Below are 7,878 nucleotides of genomic sequence, written 5' to 3' on the forward strand. Positions count from 1 at the left end.
TCCGCTCCTATGCAGCTGTTTCCTTGGGTGATGGCAGCCTTCTTCATAATTATTTAAGCACAGAAGAATGACTAAAAATAAATAGCAAGAATAGGGGTTTAACGACCCATCTTATTCTCTATCTTTTCAGTGATAAAGCCATTCTCTTCTTGAATTTAGAGAATCGATCTCTTCATCTTGAAGATGTAGCTAAGAATGGAGCTTTCCATGACCCAAATCTGACTGCAAGCCCTTTGAATCTCTTGCAAGTTTCATAGCCACCTCTTTCCCGGCCAGTGCACCAAATGAAGAGCACCCTGCCACGGCACAAATAGAACCACGAACCGGCTAGGTAGAGGCTGCAAATACATTGCTGGACACAAAACCTGCAAGAAACCTCTTCTTCCTCACCAAGAACCATGCTCTCCAAACACACAAGAGAGAGACACACAAGAAATTTGGCAATTCTTCCATCCTCACCCTCTTCCTCTTCCTCACTCTCCATTAGAAATGAGCATGAAGCACAAGAGAGGGAAAACAAGAACAAGAAGGCAAGAGTTGTGCCAAAATGAGAGAGGAAGAAATGAACCGTGAGAAGAGAAGATAAAGGAAGAGAGAGGGTGTAACCACCTCAACCTCCCACCTCCTCAAATCCCACGACTGCAACCACCTCCTTTTCCTTTCTTGAATTATAAAATTCAAATTTGCATACATTGGCTAAGGTCTAAGAGACCTTTCAATTTTAGCATGGGACAAAAGGATTTGACCTTTCCTTTTCCTAGGAATATTTTATAGTGTGTCTCTTTTGGACTACACATTTTACATTGCTTCATATTTGATTTTTGACAAAGGGGTACAAAAGCAAAGTGTTAGTTTGCAAAGGATGTTTCCATGTTGAGCACATTTTTGTGCCTATGTTTGCACTGATTTGTCGGTCATCACACATGTGGCCCTATCATCACCCCACTAGTCACTTGCCTAGAGCCCACCCTTCCACAACAAAGAGCTCGAAGTGCCATGGGACTGGCACCCATCTTGGAGGGGGGTAATGTTAACCTCAATTTGAGAGGCAGAAATATGAAGCAAAGAGCGAAAAAAGAACAGAAAAATAGCAAAGGTGGAGAGGCGACCCCTAAAGCTAAGCTGAGGAAAAAAGTGCAATTTTAAATGGAAGGCACCTCAAAAAACTCTTGTAAAAGAGCGCCAAGCTCCCTCCTGTGCCATTTATAAAAGAATAGATGGGTGTAGGCTTAAGGCATGAGGCAAGAAGAGGGAACACCACTTGAAGACAAGGCTCCTTAAGGAGCGTCTTTACACTAGACACGAAGCACTCAACACAATGCCTTGACCTAGAGAATTAATGAGAGCAAGATTTCTCTTGAAGAAAAGAAGGGTGTGTGTAATTAACTTGCTTTACCTACATATGTGCCATTTGCAAATAAAGATTATTCTTCTCTTGAGCTTCTTTTGGAGACCAATGGTGGTACTCTTGAGCAATGAATCCCTTGAATAGCAAATGACCCAAAAGGCTTGCTGGTCATTTATGACAGCAAGAGCAATTGGTTAGCAGGAGGACATTGAAGCTCATTCTTTGGTGTATGGCTAACAAGAGTCGTCTCTTCTTCTCTTCACCTTGCTTGTGTGTGTGCTCTTGAGAGACGGAGTGTGAGAGTGTGAGGGAGTGAGTGTGTGGGAGTGAGGGATCAAGAGGGTGAAGCTCTTCACCATCTCCTCTTCTCTTCTTCTCTTCTCTTCTCTTCTCTTTTCTTGCGCGTGCACGGCTATGGTGGATGGAGCTCGATGGAGGAGGCTTGAGGATGCTTGAGCTAGCATCTAGGATCGTGGAGCTACCGGTGTGTGCGAGGGAGGAGGCAACTCATTTCGGCATCGAGGTAAGCTCACTGCACTCATAGGTTCGAAGGTGCGTTGACTAGGTGAGAGATAGCCATTAGAGCTCACTTGAAACACTTAAAACAATAAGCGGTCCGTGGGTCTTGGCGGTTGAGTGTGAGCACCCTCCAAAATCAATGATGAATAGAAACAAGAGGAGCCTCCATGCAATGTGTGCATTAAATCAATTAAACATCAAGGCTTGACCTTTAAAATTCAACTTACGACAAAGGACATGTATCAACAAGCATTTCTTGCATTCTCTTATTTTTGTTTCTTTTTCACTTACATAAGAGTGGGAGATAGAGCCATCTGAGTGAGAGATAAATCTGCCAAGAGAGTATGATAGTCTTGAATCAATAATGTTGGTTCATGAATGAACCACCATTGAGATCATAGAGTCCAATAGAGCCGAAGGTTGACTGGAGGACAAATATTTCACTCACTAGCATACCAATTGGCATTGGCTTAAATAGGTCACCATGATCTATTTTGGGCAATCTTTTTTATTGTGGTGATTACACAAAAGTTACCATTAGTTGATTATGAGTGAGCTTCATCTAGGATTGTTTGATTTTCTAAGGGAAGGATTGCAAAGAGAAAAACTTGCATGTGGATAGAGTTGATGTCATATTTTCAAGTGGATGACTATAGAGATCCAATCATTTGTGTTGATTGTAGAGGACAAATGATCAAAGCATAATGTTGGTATGTAGTGATAGAACTCTCATATCAGCTCTAGGGGCCTTCTAGTAGAGTGGCATCTAATTGTGTAGGCCCCATGATGACGGTGAAAAGTGCACATATGGTAAGGTGTCAGCAACCCCATATGGGTGCTTCACCATAGGAATCTATGACCAAATACTAAGATCCAAGATGATGAACCACTCAATAGTCAAACTCTTATAACAAGACCCATTGTGTTAGATGACCACTAAAATTTTTTAGGTTGACCAAGTTGAGAAGGGCTTTGTGAGGTGAGGCCAAAGCATTCACATTCAGTGATGGAGTAATTTTGTCCCACATTGGAGACACTCTAACTGGCATGGAACATAGGATGATACTAGCTTAAGTCAATTTCTTGCATGAGCACACTACCAAAAACAAGATCAAAGGCATCCAGAAGAATATAAATTTATTTGGTCCAATAAAGAGAAATAAGATGAGAGCCTTAGCTAGAAGAAGTTAGAGACATCGATAAGCTAGGTCAAATTCATCAGACCACTACAAAGTGGTTTCGGCAATGTGCATAGCTTGGTTTAGGGGCACAACTACATGGGCTAAGTAGTGGAGCATGTAATCTTTGGCAATTAACTTGACCAAGGAACTAAGGTATTACTATAGATGTTCTTTTTTTTTTGTTGCAAGGGGGGGGTGCTATTTTGGATCTACATGAGTCGAGTACCTTTCTAGGATCACCTATAATACCATATTTGCAATTGACATGAAACCAAATGATAACACCTTTGATAGCAAAGGCACACTTGAATGGGTTGACGCAAAATTGGGTTTCTAGCCATTTAAGCAAGCATTGAGTGAGGTATTCGAGATGGCAATGGTATCACCAAAGTTGCTAAAATCATCCATATATTTGCCAAATAAGGCCAAATATATATTGCAAATTGCACTGGAATGATGATGGTGCATTTTCCAGCTAAACCACATGATTACATAGATGAACACTCCCCAAGCAATGATGAAGACAATTTTGATTGGTCTTCTAGAGCTGTGAAAACTTGGTTGTAACCATTAAAGCCATCCAAAAATGTGTACATTTCATGGCATGTACCTCATTTGAAGTGTTGTTTAGGAATGGAAAAGGGGATCAAATAGATTTATTGATGGGGCTCACACTGCCCCATGTGTATTGCTCATCCATAACTTCAAGTGCTAGTTATAATCCATGACTCTCTTTTTCACCTTGTAAGATTTTAAATAATAAGAAATATCATAATCTTTACAAGTTTGTGAGATAGAGCTCGAATGAGAGCACACAAGTGAAAGAAAGAGCTATGATGGAGAGAGAGAGAGAGAGAGAGAGAGAGAGAGAGTATGTGCGAACTCCAACAGTCACTATGTGTGACTAGCCTTCCCTTATTCAATAGTCACTAAAAGAATAAAGAATAAAGTGATCGTGATAGGTGCTCACCACCAAGTGTATAAATGTGTGGCCATGGTCTGTATAGTAAATATAGGGTGGCATAGGCACATGTGCCTTGATCCCCAACAAACTCCCACTTAAAGATGAATGTGCCTCAAGTAGTAAGGAGAAAACGAGAAAAGTGACAAAGTATAAATATACATAAAGTACAATAGGATGAGGAATAGATGTCAACTCATCCTATGCCCATCATCTTCCTAAGGCAAAACATTTCGCTAAGAGACTTTTAGTGAACAGATCTATAGGATTCATATCTCTTGAGATCTTGAAAAGCTCAACAAACTTGTCATCTACCACCTCCCTAATGAAGTGATAGTGCATCTCAATGTGCTTTGTCTTCACATGGAAGATTGGGTTCTTGGTTGACTTAATAGCACTTCATATACTCTACATCAATAGTAGATAAGGTTGTGCATTTTTGCACCCTGACATCCAAGAAACAACACCTCCAACAAAGGTGAAGACATACCCAGAGGTGAACTTTCTACTATCTGCATGGTTGACATAGTTAAAAAGGAAGAGCAGATTTGACATATATTGAAAAAACCTTTGTACGATGGAGCACAAGTTTCAAGCTTAGAATGCTTTTAAGCATTCTAAGCATATTGAATTATAGATATCATTTGGCTAGAGTGACAGTAGTGCTATAGCTATCTTTCAATTGTTACAAATTTCAATATGCTTTTAAGCATATTGAATTATAGATATCATTTGGCTAGAGTGACAGTAGTGCTATAGCTATCTTTCAATTGTTACAAAATTCATTGCAAGAGGACAATTGCATATCAAAGTCTAGTGCTTTCCTATGTGATGTTTGACTATGATTGCATTCATGCATGTCCAAAAGATGGCATTCTATTTCAAGAACAGTAGAAGAATGAATTTACATATCCCAAATGTTGAATTCATGGATATAAACAAGATATTTAACAAGCTAAGACCTGATGTCATGTGTTTTGGTATTTCCATTGAGATGTATATTCAAATGTAAGTCCATTCCTAATCTCATGTCATGGCATGACAAAGACTTATGCACAAGGAATAAAATTACATATATTCTAATTTTCCATTTGAATCGTAAAACTTAAGGCTTAGGCTTGCAACAAATGGTGTAAGCCCATTTGCCATCAACTCCACAAGCTTGTCAACGTGGGCTATTGTGTTGTGGAAAATAACATCTCGCCTTTAAATAGGGCCATTTGGTAATTCATCTATTGAGTCTAATGAAGCATAAGGTTAAGTATATAAACATGTGTGCGAGACCTTAAGAATGTTTATGTCAACACTTTAGTACCTAGATTGGGTGAATATGCATGATCTAGTATTTATAATATTTCCCTACTTGTGGACCAAACTTTTAGCATGTTGTCACATGAGCGATGAAGGATGGAAACACACCTCACAACCTGAAGACAAGACAACAAGGAGTGCCGGTACTTAAAATGACTTTGTTAAAGTACAAAACTCAACATGATAAATTCCAAACACAAGCAGACCGATATCACTTATGCTTAATGTGGCCACTAAACACATACACATAGAGCGTTAAAAATACCCAAGAAATAAACACCATACCTCAATTTGTGAAATTTTTGTGAAGCCACAAACATGTTAATTCCACTATGTTTGAAATTCGTATGAGCCAAAGCTCTACATAGAAGGCTTTAACTTCTTCAATCCTCCTTGTCTTAAGTGTGACCTTCATTTCCTCATATAAACAAATTTCTATCACAAGAGAAGGGCCCCTTCCTTTAATGTTCTCCCTTCTTATATATATTTTTCCTTCTCTCTTACACAACACTAAGACATAAACTTTCAAAAAGCTTTTCCTAAAGATAAATAGCCTTAGCTTTAAAGCTATACTTTCTCACTTTTCTGCATCATGTTATTATCCACCAGCGTTAGTTCTCTTTATACAAAATTTAATAGTTTTTGTTTTCAAATTTTCCAAGACAAAAACTTAAGGCATAGATATGAGCTTGTGTCCAAGAATCTTTGAAACATCCAAGTAGTATGTCTTCATCGGTAGCGATTGGAATATTCAACATTCAGTACCGTCCATGTAATGCCCTCCATACTCCAGAATGACCGCCAAGATTATCGAGCAATGCCAATGTAAAATCATACCCTTCACCAAGATAATTTTTTTGACTTATTTAAGGTAGTTTGAGTTGTCGTGAAAACATGTAACATATTTAGCCTCCCCCAAGTCCGCAAACATTCATGTGCAACAATCTGCCTAGATCAAAGATGAAGATAACGCCACTCTCATCGTGCTGACCAATAAGGAAATTCTTCAAAGTATCTAGATCAAGCACAAAAATAATTTTGCTTTCATCAAGCTTCCCTCTAATGTATATTTTCTAAACTCCTAGATCAAACACATAGATAACATACTTATCATCCCATGTAAAATACTTCTCTAGACCTGAAGTAAACATAAAAGAAATGTCCAACTCATATGCATATGAAGACTCCAACATGCTATCCCAAGTAATATGCTCCATAGGAAACATGTTCTCAAATATTGTTTCATCCTCTTGTTGATTACCTCCAGGTTCCCTCATATCTTTCTTAGTACTTGTTGTAAGCCTTGCAAGAACCTATACATTTCCAAATAAGAAAACCAATAAGTTTTGAATGAGCTTTTGCATCCCTATATGCATATAAATATACCAATAAGCACAATTGCCTCTTTTGACTTGCTTTGCATATAGCAAAAGGATTGATCACACTTTCTCATCAAGTAGTGATTCTAGTGCATTCATTGTGTAGTCTTCTTTGTAACCTTGGACACCACACATTGATGCATGCATCCAACAAATACTTTTGCAAATACTAGGAATAGCATCCTTTATCACCATATCCTAGTCCTCTTTCATAATCATAACCTACACTGCCTTTCCCAACATAAGCATAGTGTCGACATCCTTCGCAATATCCTATTGTGCATACTCTAATAAATGAGAGCCTCCACAAGAAACATCCATGTCAAGTTCTTCACCAGAACTACCATTTGTATAGTCATCTGAAAGTAAACCCTACAAGTACAAGTCATTAAAAAAGTCTTCATCAAAAGTAGAGGAAAAGATAACAAGTGGAAAATCTTCTTCATTCACATCACTTTGTTTCAACTCTTGGCATGCAACATGCTCAACATCATCATCATTACTTTCTAGATTATCCAAAAACATATTTTTAACACAAGAAGCATCATCCAACTCCAAGGAGTACTCATTAAGAATTGCCACATCCTCTAGCATATAAGATAGGTGCTCAAGTTTACTAACTTCATCAACCATTTCTACAACCAACTCATCACCAATAACATAAGAAACATCACCACAATCATCATGGATATCACCATTAATATCCTCCTCACAAATCAAGGAGTCCAAACCAACATCTTCATCAGCACACAGAACACCTCATCTATCACCAAAATATGGAAGGGTCTTCTTGAAGCCCTCCCCCTCTTTTCTATCATTGCCAAAGACAATAATACCAACAAAAAAACGAGTTTTCTCCATAACAAAAGAATAATCCATTGATCTACATCCTTCTCGCTCATCTTTATGTATGCATGTCTTCTCTTCAATATACTGAACATTTCTTTCCCAACATACTCCATATGCCAACTCTTGTAATTTTCGCCAAATTGGATCTAACACATCCCTGTAATCCTCATAATAGCATCCCATCTCTCTAATGTCATTGAGTCAAAGCTAGTACAATCCTTGAAACCTCATGTATACCTAATCACTCATGATAAATTCTGCAAGATGAACAAAGAAGAAACTCCGTATAAACAACAAGAGGCTTTCCTAATTGTTGATAATGTCATCTAG

Source organism: Lygodium microphyllum, chromosome 26 (assembly GCF_053477565.2).
Source record: "Lygodium microphyllum isolate KBCC chromosome 26, Lygodium_microphyllum_v1.1.10, whole genome shotgun sequence".
In the NCBI taxonomy this organism is placed as follows: Eukaryota; Viridiplantae; Streptophyta; class Polypodiopsida; order Schizaeales; family Lygodiaceae; genus Lygodium; species Lygodium microphyllum.